Source organism: Musca vetustissima, unplaced genomic scaffold (genome assembly GCF_032173495.1).
Source record: "Musca vetustissima isolate MV318-11 ecotype Yass unplaced genomic scaffold, APGP_CSIRO_Mvet_v1 utg11543, whole genome shotgun sequence".
Taxonomy (NCBI): Eukaryota; Metazoa; Arthropoda; class Insecta; order Diptera; family Muscidae; genus Musca; species Musca vetustissima.
The window spans coordinates 213,304-234,304 of record NW_026882310.1 but is presented as its reverse complement, the minus strand read 5'-3'; positions in this window follow the sequence as shown (position 1 = coordinate 234,304).

Here is a 21,001-nt window from a genome sequence, read left to right as displayed (position 1 = left end):
CCTCAGGTCTTATAGTAGAAGACCTCAGGTCTTATAGTAGAAGACCTCAGGTCTTATAGTAGAAGACCTCAGGTCTTATAGTAGAAGACCTCAGGTCTTATAGTAGAAGACCTCAGGTCTTATAGTAGAAGACCTCAGGTCTTATAGTAGAAGACCTCAGGTCTTATAGTAGAAGACCTCAGGTCTTATAGTAGAAGACCTCAGGTCTTATAGTACAAGACCTCAGGTCTTATAGTACAAGACCTCAGGTCTTATAGTACAAGACCTCAGGTCTTATAGTAGAAGACCTCAGGTCTTATAGTAGAAGACCTCAGGTCTTATAGTAGAAGACCTCAGGTCTTATAGTAGAAGACCTCAGGTCTTATAGTAGAAGACCTCAGGTCTTATAGTAGAAGACCTCAGGTCTTATAGTAGAAGACCTCAGGTCTTATAGTAGAAGACCTCAGGTCTTATAGTAGAAGACCTCAGGTCTTATAGTAGAAGACCTCAGGTCTTATAGTAGAAGACCTCAGGTCTTATAGTAGAAGACCTCAGGTCTTATAGTAGAAGACCTCAGGTCTTATAGTAGAAGACCTCAGGTCTTATAGTAGAAGACCTCAGGTCTTATAGAATAAGACCTCAGGTCTTATGGAATAAGACCTCAGATATTATAGAATAAGACCTCCATTTTTTCAGACTAGAACCTCAGGTCTTACGGAATAAGACCTCAGGTCTTATTCAATAAGTATTATTTCGATTATTCTACAATTTTTCTATGTGACAATTTTTCCATCCGTTGTACTCCACCTCTTCCATATCATCCCGATTTTAAATCAATAACTTGTCTCCTCTTCCCGTTCCACTTAAAATTCGGTTGCATTTATCTAAAAACCCCCCTAAATTGTTGTCATGCATCCTTTATATTGGAAACTAATTAATTCCTCCGCCAAATGGCAACTGCAATGCCAGCTACAACAAAAATGTCAAAAGGCGGCATGGCCCACACAGATAACATTGGCAATGTTCGGTGGGACCGTTGGCCCGTCGCCCGGTTGGTCGTCACATTTATTGTGATCACTCATTTGAAATGACACGGAAGAGTGCTTGATTTCGTTGCGCATGATTGACATTTAGCATGCCAGGATATAGATTAATATGTATGTGGGTGTGGATGTCTGTTCGTGTCAATGTGTGTGTGTGTGCCACAGAGAGGGTCACATGCATTAACATCATCATTGGTTTCCTGTTTTGAGAAATGGCTGATGTTTCATTTCATGTGGCATCATGGTTCAGTGATCATTGAATATTTGCCAAGAGGTTGGGGATGAAGAAGAGGAGGAGGACAAGGGGGATTTTGAAAATTTGGAAAGAATAGATAAATTGTCTGTGTTTTTATCTGGTCGCCTGTTATTCGGTTTTATAGTTGAGTGATTCTTTGAAAGAAATTCGATTTGGAATTTGTATTATTCGGGGTAGGGTTAAGACTAATTGCGTATTTTATCGGAGTTTATAATAGGGGGGTGTGGTGGTTTTTATTTCAGTATAGCCTTTGCAGCTAATTAATATCCTTTAAGTGCTACCCTTACCCCTCCAAATGACCTTCTGTGTATTTTGTTGTCCACTTGGAAATTCATAACAATTGTAATTGCCATCCCATTCCAATGTCATTCCCTTCCTCCAAAAAAGCTAGCTTGTTTCATAACCACCAAAACTCCTTTCCTAACACCCTTCCACCTCCTCCTCAACCCATCTGCCCGTGGTGAGAACTACAACACATGTTCTGTGATCAATCACTTGAACGGTTACGCTTGGCTACCTCACTATATTGCGCAGGACAAAAAATTACAAAAACCACAAATTACTCACAGACTGGGAGACCTAATAGGAAATGCCTCTTCCACACACACATACATTGAAACACATCCTGTTCCGTTGTCTGTATATGTGTGTGGTTTATTGTTAGTTTAAGTCTTATGGTCCAGTGATCTTTGTAAACTATTCTTTGATGGAGGATGGAATGCTACTTCCAAATTTGTAGATTCTGGTCTCCCAGGATAACAATTTGCGGATGAGTGATTAAAGACAGTGGGTCCTTTATGCTTCAGTGATCTTTATTAGAAATTTTCAACAATGGTTTTATTTTACCCCAGCCCTTTTGTTTCCACTTGACATAGCTTCATTACTACTCTTATTGAACATTTATGGAGTATTTGTCCTTTCTGGTCTCCCAGGATATCAATATACGGATGAGCGATTAAGGACAGTGGGTACTTTATGCTTCAGTGATCCTTAGAAAAATATTCTGACAATGATTTTATGTTACCCCAGCCCCTTTATTTCCACTTGACATAACTTCATTATTACTCTAAAAGAGGACTTCCAAATTATCAGTTTTTTTCTAAATATCCTCCTATTTTTTCTGCTCACCCATTAGCTCCTTTACACCTCAGTGAATTCAGATTTATATCCTTCGCACAACAAATCCACAACTCCACCTATTTTTTTTTGAAAATAATTGCTACTGCCTATTTAGAATTAATTGCTTCCACACATGCAATGCCAGTCATTTGGAACGATGTGTCACGTCCTTTACCAGGATAACAAAATAAATAGTTGGCAAACTTAAAAAAAAAAAAAAAAACTATTCAGCAACAATAACAACACCAAATTAACAATTTGTCTAAAAGTGAACAATAAATAGTCAAGCAGGCTGGCCATTGTGTTTCCTGTCACAGGAAGTAGTCAGGAAACAAATTAACTGGAACAGAGGGTAGGGGGTGATTGTGTTAAGCCACAATGGAAGATAGATAAAAACCAAAAAGGTAGCCGAAATGAAAACCTGTGGCTTTTTTCTATTAGACCTGAGGTCTTACACTATATGGCCTAACGTCTTACTTATAAAACCTAAGACCTGACGTCTTATTCTATAAGACCTGACGTCTTATTCTATAAGACCTGACTTTTTATTCTATAAGACCTGAGGTCTTAAACTACAGAACCTGACGTCTTATACTATACTACCTAAGATGCTACCATATAAGACCTGAGACCTTATTCGATAAGACCTGAGGTCTATAAGACTTGAAATTTAGCTCTATAAGAACCTCAGGTCCTGCTCTATAAGACCTGATACATTTTTCTATAAGACCCAGGGTCGTATTCTATAAGACCTAAAGTCCTATTATATAAGACCTGGTGTCGTATTCTATAAGACCTGAGGTCTTATTCTATATGACCTGATGTTTTAGAAAAACTTATTTTTAAGACCTTCCTTCTGATGTTCTATAAGACCTACTAATACTCTATGGGACCATCTGACGTTCGTCTATAAGACCCTTTGGTCATCTATAATACTATCAGATGTTCTATGAGAGCTTCTGATGTTCTATAATACCTTCTACACTTCCATAAGACCTTCTGGTCTTCTACGTGACCTTCTGGTTTTAAAGGAGACCTTCTGGACTTTTACGACACCTTGTGTTCCTCTAAAAGACCTTATGGTTTTCTATAATACCGCCTGGTCTATTCTAAGACCTTCTGGTCTTCTCTAAGACATTTTGGTCTTTTCTAAGACCTCCTGGTCTTCTTTAAGACCTTCTGGTCTTCTTTAAGACCTTCTGGTCTTCTCTAAGACCTTCTGGTCTTCTCTAAGACCTTCTGGTCTTCTCTAAGACCTTCTGGTCTTCTCTAAGACCTTCTGGTCCTTCACAAGACCTTCTGGTCTTCTCTAAGACCTTCTGGTCTTCTCTAAGACCTTTTGGTCTTCTACGAGACCTTGTGGTCCCCTAAAAGACCTTCTGGTCTTCCACAAGACCTTCTGGTCTTCCACAAGACCTTCTGGTCTTCTATAAGACCTTCTGGTCTTCTATAAGACCTTCTGGTATTATTTAAGATCTTCTGGTCTTCTCTAAGACCTTTTGGTTTTTTCTAAGACCTTCTGGTCTTCTACGAGACCTTGTGGTCCTCTAAAAGACCTTCTGGTCTTCCACAAGACCTTCTGGTCTTTCACAAGACCTTCTGCTCTTTCAAAGACCTTATGGTCTTCCACAAGACCCTTTGGTCTTCTATAGGATCTTCTTGTCTTCTATATAACCTTCTGGTCTATAATACCGCCTGGTCTTCTATAATACCGCCTGGTCTTCTCTAAGACCTTCTGGTCTTTTCTGAAACCTTCTGGTCTTATTTAAGACCTTCCGGTCTCCCACAAGAACTTCTGGTCTCCCACAAGATCTTCTGGTCTCCCACAAGATCATCTAGTCTCCCACAAGATATTCTGGTCTTCCACACGACCCTCTGGTGTTCAATGAGACCTTCTGGTCTCCCGCAAGACCTTCTGGTCTCCCACGAGACCTTCTGATCTCCCACAAGACCTTCTGATCGCCCACAAGACCTTCTGGTCTTCCACAAGACCTTCCAGTGTTCTATAAAACTTCTGGTCTTCTATAAGACCTTCTAATCTTCTATAAGCCCGTTTGATCTTCGGTAAGTCAATCTGGTCTTCTATAAGTCCTCATGGCCTTCTATGAGACCTTCTGGTCTTCTACAAGACCTTCTAGTCTTCTACAAGACCTTCTGGCCTTCAACAAGACCTTCCGATTTTTTGTACGACCATCTGAGCGTCTATAACACCTTCAGGGCTTCTATAAGACCTTCTGGGCCTTCTGCTTATCTACAAGACCTGTTGGTCATATGCAAGACCTTCTGGTCTTCAAACAAGTCCTTCTTCTCTTCTAAAAAAACCTTCTAGTCTTCTATTTGTTCTTTTGATCTTCTATAAGGACTTCTGGTCCTCTATAAAACCTTCTGGTCTTCTATAAGACCTTCTGGACTTCTATAACACGTTCCGGTCTTCAATGAGACCTTCTGGTATTTTAAAAAACTTTCTAGTACTCTAAAACATCTTCTGGACTTTTATAAGACCTTGTGGTCGTCTACAAGACCTTCTGGTCTTTTAAAAGACCTACTGGTGTTTTTGCAGACCAGAAGGACTTATAGAAGACCAGATCCTATAAGTTCTTCTGGTATTCTATTACACATTTTGATCTTCTAGCAGACCTTTTCGCATTCTTTAAGTCCTGTAAATTTATATCAAGCCTATTTATTTTTCTAAATTAATTTACAAATTAAGAATCCACTGAAGCAAAAATGTCCTTACCAGGCTCTCATCAAAGGCACACATTTCTTTCTTCGAATTTGAATTTTTGTAATTTCTTTTTTCGGAATTTTCAAAATCACTGATTCGAATAAATTAACCAACAGGCTTGCAGAAATTCCCAACAACCTTCCGAATACGAATTCCTTTCTCGTCGTCTTCTTCTTCCATTATTTCTTTGCCTTATTTGGCTTAATTTCAAAATGCATGACATTCAATATCGCTGAGACGTAAATAAGTGATTGTATTAAATGTGAAGTGTCAGGTATTATTTCCGAATCAGTGAATTGAAAAATGTTCTGCGAGGCAAGGCCACGACGGCCGCAAGGAGTTCGTTTCGTTGAAATTCAAATTTTATTTTCAAAGGATAGTGATTCATGTTTTGTTTTGCTAACAAAGACTGATTAGCATTAAGGCCCGGTGACTAGATAAGTACGAAGTCAAAGGAACGAGGGGTGTGGAAAAGAGTTTTCTTTGTAGGCAACAACTCATGTGTGTGTGAGTGCCGTCTCCCCTACCATCGTTACCGTTTGGCTGTGAATGTGGTGGAAACCAAGCAGCACGTGCTGTGATCACTCATTTGAACTGACATGGAACGATGATTTTTGGGTTGTAGTGCGCAGGTCCTGCAACAAATTTAAGAGAAATTATACAGCCACCCACCCAGACACGTACACACACACTCTCGCATGCATGAACAACTTTGGAAAGTTTGCCAAACTTGTGGGAATTTGTGGGTACGTGTGTGAGTGCCTTGCTTAATATCCTTGTGGTTTTCCATGTGCGTGTGCTGTGTCGGTGTGTCTGTGCGTGTTTGTTTATTTATTGTTTGTTATGGTCTTATGGTCCAGTGATCTTTGTTGGGTGGTTGGGGCCAATCTCGAGTGGGAGTGTGGGTAATATTTCTAGCATCATACACGGGTATTCTGCTATCCTGTTACTTTCGATTTTGAATGATGACTAAATGTCTGTTTGAGCCTTAATGATAATTGAAGGATATCATGACAGATAGGCACATAGATTGCTTTTGATGTGTTTGTTATTCCGACTCAAGGACCAGCATTAATTTCTCAAAGGATTTCTTTTTTATTTGATGATTGATAGCATTGTTGTTTCCCTTTCCCCTCTACGACATTTTCCATTGCGTGTTAAGGAAAAAAGTCTTTGGCTTCGTCATCATCAATTTTAATTATTTCTTTGCACGCAAAACCACTCAAGTGAAACCATATCAGTCATTATTTACCAGGCTCCAAGTATAATAGAAGATCTATTTTATTTTTCCAAAAAAACTAAAATTATTTCTAAAAAATTGTATTTAATTAATTCATGTGTAACCAAAGGATAATAGGATAACAGTTTTCGTTTATAAGTTGTACGGCAATCCGCAAAAAAAACTTCCTGCACCCTTGTCATGCCCCGGAAATAATTATCATTTTGTTGACTGACTAATGATACGAAACTAATGCGGTTGAACCACAAACGAAACGATAAAAATGACTTGGCCATAATTGAGTGAATGAGGACATGACAATTGTAAATACACACGCACAAGGGTACACATATATACACACAAGTGAATAATTACTGTAATTATCTGTGACATATATTTGGAATAGTCAGAACAAATTAAAAATATGAGGGAAGGGATGGACTTTTTAGTTCTACAAAAATGCATTCATGTATAGGACCAATTAAACCCCACAAGGGAGACCGAAAAATCATTTCGTAGATCTGAATGCCTTTGAAAATACCAGATGGGTCCAAAGAAGAACGGAAGGTCTTTTAGAATACCATGAGGTCTCAAAGAAATTCAGAGTACCTTAAGAAATCCAGGAGAATATGTTATAAAAGTCCAAATAACATCAAAGACCTGAAGGTCTTCTAGAATTCCAAAAATACTTCTAGAAGACTAAGAGTATTTTAGAAGACCAAGAGACGTTATTGAAAGTCAAAAGACCTTATCGAATGCCAGAAGCTCTTATAACATACAAGAAAGTTTTATAGACGGTCAGAAAGTCTAACAGAAGGCCAGAAATCCATATTGAAGGTCTTATTGAAGATCAGGAGGTATTATCTACGACCAAGAGGTCTTATAAAAGACCAGATGGTCTCATAGAGGACCCGATGGTCTTATAGAAAACCAGCAGATCTTGTAGAAAACCAGAACGTTTTGGAGAAGACAAGAAGGGCTTATAGAAGAGCAGATGGTATTATCCATGACCAGAAGGACATACAAAACATATAAGGTCTTATCGAAGACCAGAAGGTTGTATAGGAGACCAGAAAGTGTTATAGAATACCGGAAAGATTCATAGCAGACCAGAAGGTCTTCTAGAAGACCAGGTGATCCTTTAAAGACTAGAAGGTTTTACAGGGTTCAAAAAATAACCGAATATCTTTTCGAAGGCCAGAGAAACACTGAAAGTCTTATAGAAATTCAGACCAGAAATTCTTACTGAAGACCAGGAGGACTTAATAAAAGACCCGAAGGTCTTATCGAAGAACAGAAGATCTTATAGAAAACTGGACGGTCTCAGAGAAGACGAGAAGGTCTTTTAAAAGACCAGAAGGTTTTATAGAAGGCCACAAGGTCTAATAGAAGACCAGAAGGCCACAAAGTCTTACAGAAGACAAACAGATAAGGCCAGAGGTCTTTTAGAAGTCCAGAAGGTCTTATAGAAGACCAAAAGGTCTTATAGAAGACCAAAAGGTCTTATAGAAGACCATAAGGTCTTATAAAAGACCAGAAGGACTTACTAAAGTCCAGGCGTTTATATTGAACACCAGAAGATATGGAAGGTACGGTGGAAAACAAGAAGGTATTATAGAAAACCAGAAGGTCTTAAATAAGACCAGAGGTTCTTTTAGAAAACAAGAAGGTCTTATAGAAGACCAGACGGTCTTAAAGAAGGCCAGAAGGTCTTAGAGAAGGCCAGAAGATTATATTGAAACCCAAAAGGTTTCATATGGTCTTATAAAATACCAGAAGGTCTTATAGAAATCCAGAAGGTCTTACAGAAGACTAGAAGACCAGAAGGTCTTGCAGAAACACAGAAGAGCTTTTATAAAAGATATGAAGTTCTCATAAAATACAATAATGTTATTTAAATGGAGGCTATGTCACAACAAATTATCTGCGAATAGGGTGTTTATCTGCTGAAGAAGACGAAATAACATATTGGATATATAGAATATGACACGAAAATGACATAGGTTATATCATGAACATTTATTTATTTTTTAGGGTCGAACCTAGAATTCCAAAATAAAAATCCTTCGGTCTTAAAGAAGACCCGAAGGCCAGAAGATTATATTGAAACCCAAAAGGTTTCATATGGTCTTATAAAATACCAGAAGGTCTTATAGAAATCCAGAAGGTCTTACAGAAGACTAGAAGACCAGAAGGTCTTGCAGAAACACAGAAGAGCTTTTATAAAAGATATGAAGTTCTCATAAAATACAATAATGTTATTTAAATGGAGGCTATGTCACAACAAATTATCTGCGAATAGGGTGTTTATCTGCTGAAGAAGACGAAATAACATATTGGATATATAGAATATGACACGAAAATGACATAGGTTATATCATGAACATTTATTTATTTTTTAGGGTCGAACCTAGAATTCCAAAATAAAAATCCTTCGGTCTTAAAGAAGACCCGAAGGCCAGAAGATTATATTGAAACCCAAAAGGTTTCATATGGTCTTATAAAATACCAGAAGGTCTTATAGAAATCCAGAAGGTCTAACAGAAGACTAGAAGACCAGAAGGTCTTGCAGAAACACAGAAGAGCTTTTATAAAAGATATGAAGTTTTCATAAAATACAATAATGTCTTATTGAAGACCGGAAGGTCTTATATAAGACCTGAAGTTCTAATAGAAGACAAGAAGATATTATAGAAGGCCGGAAGGTATTATAGAAGACCAGAAGGTCTTGTAGAAGACCAGAAGGTATTATTGAAAACCAGAAGGTCTAATACCAGACAGAAGGTCCGAAGATTTTGTAAAACATCAGAATGGTTTCTAAAACATCAGAAGGTCGTATAGAAGCCAGGTACTCTTATAGAATAAGACCTCAGGTCTTATAAAAAAAGACCTCAGTACTTATAGGTCTCAGATCTTAGAGAATACGGTTTCAGGTCATTACTACAAAACCCCAGATTTTATAATATAAGACGTGAGATCTTCTTGTCCATTTTCCCCTAGTACTACTTCCACTCACTTCTATGTTTTCAACTCGTTTCATTTTATCATCCTGCCAACATTCATTAAGGCTTAAAGCCATTACTTATGGAAATCCTTTTTGACACAGTTGAGAGAGTTTCGGTTATGCTTTCCAACTATACTTTTGCTGAGACATAGAGCGGCAACTAACATAACATTTATTCTGTTAAACTCTCTTCCATTCTGCTCTGTTGGCCTGTTAAATACCACTACACATGAGTGATTTTTTGTTGATGACATATTCTCGCAAAAACAACAGCAGCAATGCACATGTGAAATTGTAGCATTGAGCAGTTTTATTTGAATTCGTTGAAATTCGAAATCAATTGGATTGGATGACTGACACACACACGCACATAGAAATTTCATATCATTGCCAATAGCCTCTGGATAATTTCCAGACAAATGATTTTGCAATTTTGTCAATTTGTTATTATTGCTAAATGGGAATGGATGGATTGTTGATGGAAATAGATAATGAATTCATTGATTTGATGGGGGCGGAGGGGAAGAATAGATTGGTTTCCAAATGTTGACTACTTGTGTGGTGGTATCATTTCTCATACATAAAGAATTGGATGTTAAAATAAGCCATTCATTGCAATATTGATTGCGGCTATTAGTTGTAAAATTGTTGCATACCTTTAGGCGTCAGCAATTCATGTACACGTTTTTTTGAGTTTTTTGATTATAAAGATTATTTAAATTGCTACAGATGGCGTCGTGTTATTTTATTTAAATATGTTCATCTTTCAATCATCTTCTTGGATGAATTTCCGTACTCTGAAATCGATTAACAACCTGCTCAAGTAAATCGGTATTAGAAAAGAAATTTAGGAAGGTTATCCCCAAACGCTAGAGTTTGAATTAAAACTCACTCGTTTTTGTTTTGAAATCAATGAACATGAGTATCAACCAAATAAAAAATCTACTATAAAGGAGTACATTCATAATGCCATATTACGATCGGATTATTTAAATGGGGGCTATATCATAATAAATTATCTGCAAACAGGGTGTTATTTATCTGAGCTTAGAAACTCGGCCTAGAACCTTAAACATATATAGAAAGTGAAGCGTAACTTATATTACAAAATGGACATTCATTTATTAATGGGTCGACCCTGGATTTTTCAAATTAAAGCCCTTTCGGTTGGAAAATGCGACCAAAGCCTTTAATATACCTAACACGGATCAAACTAATTATATGGATCTATATGTCTAAACATTATCTTATATTTGTAATGCTCTACAAGCATCTAGTAATTGGAATCGATGTGCAAGCATTATCATAAATTTTGCGAGCTCTATGGGATTTCAAAAGATGGACAGACATAGGGGTATGGGTAAATTGACATAAATTTTTAATCATATCAGGAATAAAAATATATTATAGGGTCTCGGTTGAATATTTCACGGTGTGGCAAACAGAATGTAAAAACACTCCAACTCTAGGTGTATGTAGTTTCCTCCAATTTCATTTCGGAAAAAACTGGTCTATTCACAATTTTTCCAACATAATCCCTTTGATGGTTTCGTAATAGGAGGCCATAAAAATAATTATTTTTTTATTTTATTCAGAACATACATTTTACTTTTCTAGAATTGTTATTTATCATACAATGTGCCACTTTCTGATTGAACCCTGGCTGAATAATGGAAAGTGAAAGAAATGGCTTCATGAAAGAAAATGCTGGCAGGTAGGTAGTCAAGTGAAGTACCAGTTTTTTATAGACTGAAAACTCCAGATAAGAAATGGGAATTCTCTTCTTCATAATTTCTGAAATCCTAATAGAAATCCTTGAAAATGTTATGCCCCAATGATTTCTTTTGGAATCTGTGAAATTCTTTTCATATTTGTCGGAATTTTCAATTATTGTGGGATGGGATAACCTTTGAGCTCCAATTACAAACACATACTTATACATCTCCCTCACAGTTCATAAACATTGTCTTTGATTATTTTGTAAAAATAATTAATTTTGAAAATTTTTGGAAAATTTAAAGTGTTGGAAAATAGAGCAGACAGGCCCCAAACGGAAATCTGGCCACATGCTGAGATGTTTTGCTTTCTACATTAAGGGATCAGATGTTGCTGAAGGGAATATCATATGTTTCTAAGAAGGAAAATACAGACATATAAGAAGTCCGCTGATATCCACTGATTATGTTTACAATTTATGAAATCCTAGCAGAAATCCTTGAAAATATTATGCCCCAATGATTTTTGGGGATTGTCATTGTCATTTTCTATCTTTTCATGTATTTCTAATTCGTTGGAGTTTTAATTTACTCCTTAGGAGGGTAATTTACTTGGGAAACCAATCTCAATAGCGTCAACAACGAGTTTTCTTTCAAAATTCACGAAATTTTTCTTAGATTTTTTTGTCAAAAAATAATCTTGAAAAAATGGTGGTGCATTTCTATTGGCAGGTCATAAGAAGAAGTAATTATATATCGACAAAATAAACATAATTATCGCCAGAGCCTTTTTATCACATTTGTTGGCCACATGTTGAGATTGTTTGTCTTCAACATAAAGATATAATTTGCTGCCGAATAGAAACTGATATCTATGGCTCTGGGAATGAAATTGCAGGCAGGTAGTCAATCAAGTGAAGTGTTAGATTTTCAAAGACAAGTGTTTATATTTATGAAATCCTAGTAGAAACCATCCTTCAAACCATCATGCCCCAATGACTTTTGGGATTGAATATTATCGGAATCATGGGGAATCGTAATTTTCAATTACTATGGGAAGCAGGGACGTACGCAGGGGGGCGGCCCTGGGTGCCCGGCCCCCCCCCCCCCTTAAGTGATTTTTTTCACAGTAAATTTATGTTTGCAACAGCGAATTTTTTCATTTTGTACTACCGGACAAGACATTTTATCACACATTGTGAACACATGCTGAGATTTTTTATCTTCTCTAAAAGCAATCACTTGCTGTTGAATGGAATGTGATATTCTGTCTCTTGGAAAAAAATCCAGGCAGCTAGTTAGTCAAGTGGAGTGTTACTATTTTATTGCCTGAAAATTCTATTTAAAGTAAATCGTTCTGAATCAGTTCAAAATTTATGAAATCCTAATATAAATCCTTCAAGACGTTATGCTCCAATGACTTTTGAGGACAGTCAGTTCCTTACAACGGCTATACATCCGAATTTTCAATATTTGTGGGGAGAAATATTTCCATTGGACTCCAATGAGAAAAAATTATGTAAACGGATTTCAAAAAAAAAAAAAAAATTAAAGAAGTTTTCCTTAATTTTCGACAAAAAAAAAATGATTTTTGAATAAATAATGGAGCATATTTATTAGGAGCTCATAAAAATTAGCCAATATTTTTTTTTTTTCAAAAAATAAACATGTTTTTCCATAGAACCTTTTTATCACAGATTGTGAACCCATGCTGAGATTGGTTGTCTTTTACGTCAAGAAAAATTTTTTGAAAAAAGGTGGAGCTGTTCAATAAGAGTTCATAAAAAACTAATTTTTTAAACACATTAAATTTTTAACTTTCCTCAAAACATTGTATCTATCACACATTGCGTCCACATGCTGTGATTTTGTGTCTTCCGCTGAAAGGGATCACTTGCTGTTGAATAGAAAGTGATAGATGTGTATCTATTAAAGAAACTGCAGACAAAAACATGCAGGTAGGAAAGTGAAATGTTAGTTTTTTTAATAGATAAACAATTCTATTTGAAGAAATGCGTTTCAATTTTTCATTTGTAGTAATTCACTATTTATGAACTCCTAATAACAAATCCTTGAATTCATAATGCTCCAATGAATGTTGGGGCTCAATCTATTTTTCTAGGGGCCACTTAAAATTTCAATTTGCTTGGGGTGTATGAGAGTAGTAACTGAGAATTCATCGTAAGAAAGAATTGTCGATAAAAGTATATGTGTCTAACCTAGAGTCTCTGTAGGCTTTTGTCAGCCTGTTGTATGCCCCATTGTCTTTGCAAGATAACAAATTATTTTGGGGTGCTCTAAAAAATTGTCAGCTTTTCAATTATTTTTTATTGATTTTACACTAATATGCTCCATTATTTCTATTCTCTGTGCGGAGTACAAGTGCTTAAGAATGTGAGTGCTTGTAATCTCTTCTTGCAATTTATGATCTCCCTGTAAAACATCCTTGATTTCGTTATGCTCCAATGATTTTTATTGGGGTATCGATCACAGACGTTCTGAAGGCTTCTCCACAAAATGCTGGGAACATTTTGACAAATTATCAAAGAACATACGAGTGATTGAAAGTATCCATCACTATTGAGGTTCACTCGTTTCAAAATAAAACAAATACACTCATGCCTTCAGAGTGTATCTTTTCTGTCACGTCCATGTGCTGGTTTTCTTAAGATAATATTTAAAATTGACAAAAATTTTAGTTAGATCGCTTTACACCTCCTAGTGTTTTATGATCTCCTAATACAAACGCCTTGAGATTGTTACGCCCCAATGTTTTTGGGGGATAAGATTGTTTCCCTTGGGGGAAAATCTCACCAGTCAATAAAGGAGTATTATTATTAAGTTTATTCAATCATTCTTTCTCTCCTTTTCAAATAAATTTCTTAAGAAAATCGTTTGATCCCCCAAATGCATTGGAGCATAACAATCTCAAGGCTTTTGTATTAGGAACACAGCAAATGTAAAAACACTTTGTCATAAAAAAAAATCTTACAAAAAAGAGCGTGATTTTTTTTAGAAATAGAAAATCTAGGCCCTTAAAAACAAATAAACATAAAATAGAATTGTATGTGTGCGCTCTATGACTGACTACCTGCAGTTATCTTGATCTAGAACCTTCACCACACACAACATGTGTTGTTCATCCACCCTCATCGAACAATCTCAAGAGTGCTTGAGGAACAAATGCAACATAAAAAGAAGACCGGTGAATTAAAAAAAATATATATTCCAAGATTTCGAATACAATACAAAAATTTCAAATAAAATCTAAACAATAACATCTGTAAAAAACGTATGTAGAATAAAAGAAATCATAGCACGTATAATGTTGAAACAAATCAATACCAGGCGTAACCCGCTAAATACCGAAAAATAATTCTGTCTACTGAATACGTCTGAAGAAACTTTAGTTTTTTTAATAAGGGAAATTACAACAATTAACCTCGAGGTTTTAAGAAATTCTTCAAAAAATTCACGCCATGCAAATTTTCTTTAAAAAAAATCCAGCGTCCTGAAAGGTTGAAAATTAAAAAAAAATGTCTTCACCTTCTAAAAGTTTGAACATATATATATCTATATAGAAAACCCTCTAAAATAATTTTCACTTTCAACAGCTCTGTGAGATACTCCATATACCGAAGACGCTTGCAGAAGCAATTGAAAAAAAAGTTTGAAAAAGGACCACCCGCTCAGAGGTTTTCCGTATATAGGAAAACACCTCAGAATATCTCCAAGAGGTTTCGCAACCTCTCAGAGGACTCTACAATACAGAGACTCTACAACAAATTAAAATATTCAAACATTTAGAAGGTACTTTCCAATATATTTATCCATAGGAGATAAATCAGAAGACTTTAACTGGAGCCCACTTTGCGAAAGTCAAAAATGTCTTTTATAAAATAACATGGTTAGGAATTTTCAAAGGTATTTTATATATAGAAAAATTATATTGCTGATTGTTTTCTCTACCAGAAAGGTTTGTAGACCTTTTATTTATTGGAAAGCTCTTTCTTACTTTTAGGACTTCTGTGAAATACTCCATCTACAGTATGCGCCTGATTAGGCATTAAAAACCACTAAAAATAAAAAGGGAAGTTTCCATAGACTGCGGACGACCACGAGGCCACCTATTTAAAATATAACATTATGAGGACCTTGGTTATATGGGCTCCACTTCAGTGTAAATCCAAGAGTTTTCATTTTTATTTTTATCGATAATTAGCAGCTTGATCTCATAAACGAAGAACATGAAGGTCTTCTCTAAAATATACCCTTCCATAGATATTTTAAATGTGACGACTTTTCTTAGGTAACCCTTTAGAATAATTTATTGTCTTTGGGAACCCTATATAAAATCTTTTAAGCGACATTTTTGTATATTATTTGGATGTCAAAAAATCTCGTCTTGTGGTATTTAGTTTGTTCAAGGAAATAAGGACTATCTTTAGAAACCCATTGCAGACCTTAGAAGGTTTAGAAGGGTAGTTTTTACTTTCCTAACCACAGCGATTACCCAAAGCTCCCCACCCCCTCCTAACTGACATGCTACAATATATTGTGTGTATATTCCCCCCTTCCTCGTCCTCCGTATAACTTTCAAAACTTCCTAATCAAAATTAATGTTAGCATGACAGGAAATGACAAAGCAACATTTTTGTTTGATTCGTTACAAACCATTGATAAAGGACAATTAAATGAAAACGAATATCCTTTTACAAATACACATGCAACTGAGAATTGTTTTTCGGATTTGTTTTTGACAACAATTAATTATGATACCCTGTTCGAAATCCTTGAATACGTTTCGCAACATTAACTTCATAAATGGAGACTAGGTATGTTGTATGCAATTAAATGATCCATGAACACGAACATGATGAAGCATTTTTGTATTTAAGGATAAAGGATAATTTAGGGTAGGATACAAAATTGAATTTCTGTTCTCCCGTTCTTTGGCATTTCGAAGCGTTACGATTCAGTGATGATGATAATAGAGGTAAGATTACACTGTCACCATAGAAAAGTTCACATCCATTCATTGTTATTCCGTTTGCTTCGAAATATTCATCGGTAACCTTAATAGATCAGGGAAAATCTAAATTCTACTTCGATTGTAATCTCAATAGACCTCACCCACAATATTTATGAAATTAGCAATGAACGTCTGTTGTGGAAAAGGGATATATCGAATCACGTTTTTATAATAGGCCAATTTGTTATAATAATAGGCTGTAATTTGTTAATCCCGATTCTCAATTGGTAGAAGTGTTCCTCGCAGAAAAATTATATACGTCAATGTTCTGATATAGCCTATATATGTTTGGTTCCATATTTTTTTCTTCGTCAGTTCGTCGAATACGAAGATTTTTCTTTCTGTTCGCCATGTCTAGCACCGTTATCTGTATTAAAGTTTAAAACAAAAAAAATCCAACGGGTCTTCTAAAGGTGCCGATCTCTTAGAGCCAACCCTTCATAATATTTTGTAATCCTTTTAATCGTTGAACTCGAGATACCTTTTATAGGTCTCCTGGAGATATAATACGTTTATATTTTTATAAGATCCTCGGAAGACACCGAAAGGGCCTTCCTTTTATAGACAGACTTATATCATTAGAAAACCTCTGGAAGTTATCATACTATTCGAAGACCCATGGACGTTGTTGTAAATCTATAAAACAGTCAAATGTTGTTGGTTAAAATAAAAATCTATAACTGAATATTTGCTTATAGAGAAATTTCCCTCAGTGTAACTGCAAAAAGTTCCACACTTTTTGACTCTATAAGGATTTCAGAGGACTCTATCCGAATTTTTATTGAACCTTATATATACCTGAACCTTTAAATGGTCCCTTCTATGAACATTGAACCATTCATAAGTATTCAATAGACGTCCACTTTCCAGGAATATCTTTAAAACAAAATCAAAAAAATCTATAAAAGAAAACCTTCCACAGATCTTCTAAAGGTGTCGATCTCTGAAAAGCCTTTTAAGGACAAGCTTTCTTAGATGGCTTGTGACAGAACTTCCATTCCATAAACTGAGCTTAAAAAAGATTTCCAGGCGAATCGGTCTTGTGCGCAACTCTTTCAATTTTAAAGACCCTGTTCCGAAATTTTGTTTTCTTCATGGTCTTTCCATCGGATTCATGGCCTTCCCCTTTTGCGTCAGGTCGTCGATTTCGAAGATTTTTTCTTTTTGTTCGCAATGTCTAGCTTGCTAATAAAACTAATCTAATGCTAACCAACTACTACTGATCCACCTCCATAAACACTTGATAATACCTCCACAACTTCTCTTTGGTCATGGGAATGTGAACACCAAAATTCTCACCAAATGCACTGGAACATGAAACAATTTTCTAATCACAAATTTGGACCCCATTTCGCCATTGCTGAACTCCTATTGCCTTACATTTCATAGCGTAACGGCTGAATTGAAATGATTTCATGTTCGTCAGGCATTATTTTCAATTCTGCCCACAAAGGTTAAATGTTTATCAACACTAAATAGAGGTGGGCGGTTCAATCGTTCCGTTGGCCCTTATAACGGCATAATTTCTATTGTTTCGTGCTGACATTTTTCACACGACATCTCTGCAATTCTCACACAATGCACTCAGGCATTAGTTTGAATAGAAAATAGTAAAAAAAAACCGATTAGTTTTTTTTTATCGGTTTTTCGACTTTTGAAAAATTCTGTTCACCTAGCCGAATGATACACATGGTTTCACTTCATTTGACAGGCGGCAGCAGCATCATTTCTCGGATAAATGATCTGTGTCACGCAATAAATGTGGGTCATTTTTAATGGGTGCAGTAGTAAAGGCAAAGGGAGCGTAAATGAGAAATTAAACAAATAAAAGTTAAGGTAAGTTCGCGTTATAGAGCAACAAACCTTTTTTAATAACCTTTCAGATGACCGACTCCACAAGGCCTTCCAGTCCGATCCTTAAGACCTTAAGAATATGAACAAGAAAACCTTCTAAGGTATTCTAAAATAATGATCACTCAGATGCCCTTTAATCACAGGCTAACCTTCAGAATATTTTTCATATACCCTTTACCTCCAAATAGTTTCTTAGTTAACCATAATCTTTCAGAGTTAAGTGTATACGATGGCAGTTCGGAAAGTTCTTAGCCTAGCACAAAAAGCGCGGTATAAAAAAAAAGAGTTAAGTGTTTTGAAAATTTCCATCTCTGTTTTGAACACATGTTAAATTTTGTTTCGATGTCGCAACTCCTTCATATAGAAACAGAAGTTCAAAAAAGAGACATCCGCAATTTTTTTCCTAATTTTTCTATTGTAAAAAATTGCAGAAGCGTCTTTTTTGAGCATCTGATTCTTTATGAAGGAGTTGAGAGATCGGATTTTTCCATTGTAAAAAATTGCAGATGCGTCTTTTTTGAAGACCTGTTTCTATATGAAGGAGTTGCCAGATCGAAACAGAATTTAACATGTGTTCATAACAGAGATGGAAGTTTGCAAAACACTTAACTTTTGTCTACCGCGCTTTTTGGGCTAGGCTAAGAACTTTCCGAACTGCCCTCATAAGAATTTGTGTAGAATAGTTTCCAGAAGACCTTCATAAGTTGAACAGCTATTGTCCCAAACTTCGAAAGAAAGGTTCTTTCATTAAACGATCATATATAATATAAAACATTCGGTTCGGCTTGTTGCTCGTATCAACACTCGTTTCATATATTGCTTTTGGCATTTATATCGAAATAATTTGGAAAATATATATGCGAATTTTATAACACACTGCAGAGGTCAGTAACAGTGACTAAAATAAAGAAACTAACTCATAATCGAGTATATGGAGAGACGGCGGTTATTAGCCAAAGCAACTATAGTCAAACGGTTGCAAAACTAGCAGCCACCAAATATTCATCGGCAACCCTAATAGATCAGGGAAAATCTTTATTCTACTCCGATTGTAATCTCAATAGACCTCAGTCACAATATTTATGAAATTAACAATGAACGTCTGTTGTGGAAAAGAAATATATCGGTCCACGTTTTATAAAAGACCACATTCTAACTAATGTGGCTGTAATTTGTTAATCCCGATTCTCAATTGGTGAAGGAATACCCCGCAGAAAAATTATATACGTCAATGTTTTGATACAGCCTATATATGTATGGTTCCATATTATTTTTCTTCGTCAGGTCGTCGAATACGAATATTTTTCTTTCTGTTTCCCATGTCTAGCATTGAACGATCATAACAATGTTATACATTCGGTTAGGCTTGTTGCTAGTATCAACACTCGTTTCATATATTGCTTTTGACATTTATATCGAAATAATTTGGAAAATATATATGCGAATTTTATAACATACTGCAGAGGTCAGTAAAAGTGACTAAAATAAAGAAACTAACCTCATAATCGAGTATATGGAGAGACGGCGGTTATTAGCCAATGAAACAATAGTCAAACGATTGCAAAACTAGCAACCACCAAGTGAGGGGAGAGACGGAGGACTATACAAAAACAAAACAGATTTTTCTAGGTCTTTTGTAGGTATTGAAGAATTCCTTCTAACTTCTATATACTATATATGTTCTAAAGGTCATATTTAGTCAGAATACCATTCACAGCTCTTCCATAGATAGTGGAGAATACCTTGGACAAATATTCTATAGATAACAGGCCATCTAGGAGTCTTGTGTAGTTAGAATAACTTTTCACAGGAGGTCTTCTATGCAAATATTTAACATATATGTGATTTTTGCAGGTCTTCTAAAATTATTCTTCTTAGTATCCTTCTAAATAATGACTTGAATACTATATTCTAACTAAGATATTCCTCTTCTATATAGTCATCTATAGACGAAAACCCTTAGACTTATGTTCTATAGCCGGAATATATTTTACAGATCTCGATATGGCTTGAATAAGGACTTCTGGCCTTCTACAAATTTATTTCAATCTTGTCTTCTATATACGGATGACCTAAGACCAATGTTCTATGGTCAGAAGATCTTTCCTTAGGCAGAAGTGATTTTTAAAGCCTTATGTAGTTAGAAACCGAATTAGGAGTCTTCTATAGCCCGAAAACCAAACAAAGGTCCCCAATTGGTCTTCTGTAAAAGGAGGCCTTATATACAAGTGTGTTATTTAAACCTTTTGGAGATCGAGAATTTCTTATTGAACTTCTATTGATGGAATGCCTCCTGTAGGTCTTCTACAAGTATTATCTAAATAGAATTCCTTCCATATTTATAAAATATGACTTGAATAAGGATTGCTGACTAGAGAAGACCTTCTACAAGTTCATTTCAATCTTGTCTTCTATATACGGATGACCTAAGACCAATGTTCTATGGTCAGAAGATCTTTCCTTAGGCAGAAGACATTTTTAAAAGCCTTATGTAGTTATAAACCAATTTAGGGGTCTTCTATAGCCCGCAAAACCAAACAAAGGTCCCCAATTAGTCTTCTGCAAAAGGAGGCCATATATATTAGTGTGTTATTTAAACCTTATGGAGATCGAGAATTTTTTATTGAACTTCAATTGATGGAATGCCTCCTGTAGGTCTTCTACAAGTATTATCTAAATAGAATTTCTTCTATATGTATAAAATATGACTTGAATATGGATTTCTGACTAGAGAAGTCCTTCAACAAGTTCATTTTAATCTTGTCTTCTATAGACGTATGATCTAAGACCAATTTTCTATGGTCAGAAGATCGTTTCTTAGGCCTTTTTAAAGCCTTCTGTAGTTAGAAATCAATTTGCAGTTTTTTATAGCCCGCAGACCAAAAAAGGCCCCCTCACAGGTCTTCTGTTGAAGGGACTTTATATAAACGTGGGTTATTTAAACTTTTTGGAGATCGAGCATATTTTTATTGAACTTCTATTGATGGAATGCCTTCTGCAGAGTATTCTATAGCTGAAATATCTTCAAAACATTTTCTGTAAAATGAAGACCTTC